We start from the raw sequence: 933 nt of genomic DNA on the forward strand, positions 1-933 counted from the left end.
ACATACCAGAATAGGCCCTAAACGATAACAGTAGAAGGGTGATAGAGGCGGGGTCGAAACCGGCCCTCCTGTCTTCATTGGGCAATTTTTACTTTTCAAAAAGGGGAGGGTATTTGAAATGGGGTCCCTAAACGAGGGGCAGTAAGATGTTGCTTTACCTGTTATGTAAGCTATGTGATGTATTGTTTAGGATTGTGCACTTGATCTGACTTGATTTTAACTAGCTTACTTATGGGTCATATTATCATAGTCTTTATATGACCAACATTTTATTAAATGGATAATTGAAGGTGATTGAGGAGGTAATAAACTTTGCCTTATCATTTATCCATGAAGTTCACGCAGTGGGGTCCACTTAATTGCGTCACTTATCTCGGAACATTCTGGAATTTCATTCTCACATTATATTTTTTTCTTCGCGCTTTTTTTTACTCCACAAAACTCCTAGAAAATTTTACTACGTGGTTTGTTAAAATTTAAATAAATTCGATTATTTTCTCCCAAATTTGGAAGTTTTTTAACAAATGAAGGAGTAGTTCGGGAATACCGGAAGAGGAAGTAATCGTGGATTACATAGCTGCTATTTTCTTCTCTTTTTTTTACTTTAGAGAGGGGAGGATTTTTCTAATGATAATGAAACAACAGTTTTTTTTTTTCTTTTTTTTTTTTTTTTTTTTTTTNTTTTTTTTTTTTTTTTGCCCAAGATTTTCCGGTACTGCAATTAGTTACATGACTTTTACGCTTTTTGTAAATAAATATATTCAATTTTTCTATGTATCGTTGTGGTAAAAATAATTATTTTCACCGAAATTTTGATTTTTTTTTTTTCTTCGTTCTTTTTTTTCTCTTAAAAATTTTTATGACGAAGTTTGTTAGAATTTAATTTGTTAAATGTTAGAATTATTAAATGTTTGTTAGAATTTAATTTGTTTG

The sequence above is a fragment of the Parasteatoda tepidariorum genome, chromosome 2 (genome assembly GCF_043381705.1).
Source record: "Parasteatoda tepidariorum isolate YZ-2023 chromosome 2, CAS_Ptep_4.0, whole genome shotgun sequence".
NCBI lineage: Eukaryota > Metazoa > Arthropoda > Arachnida > Araneae > Theridiidae > Parasteatoda > Parasteatoda tepidariorum.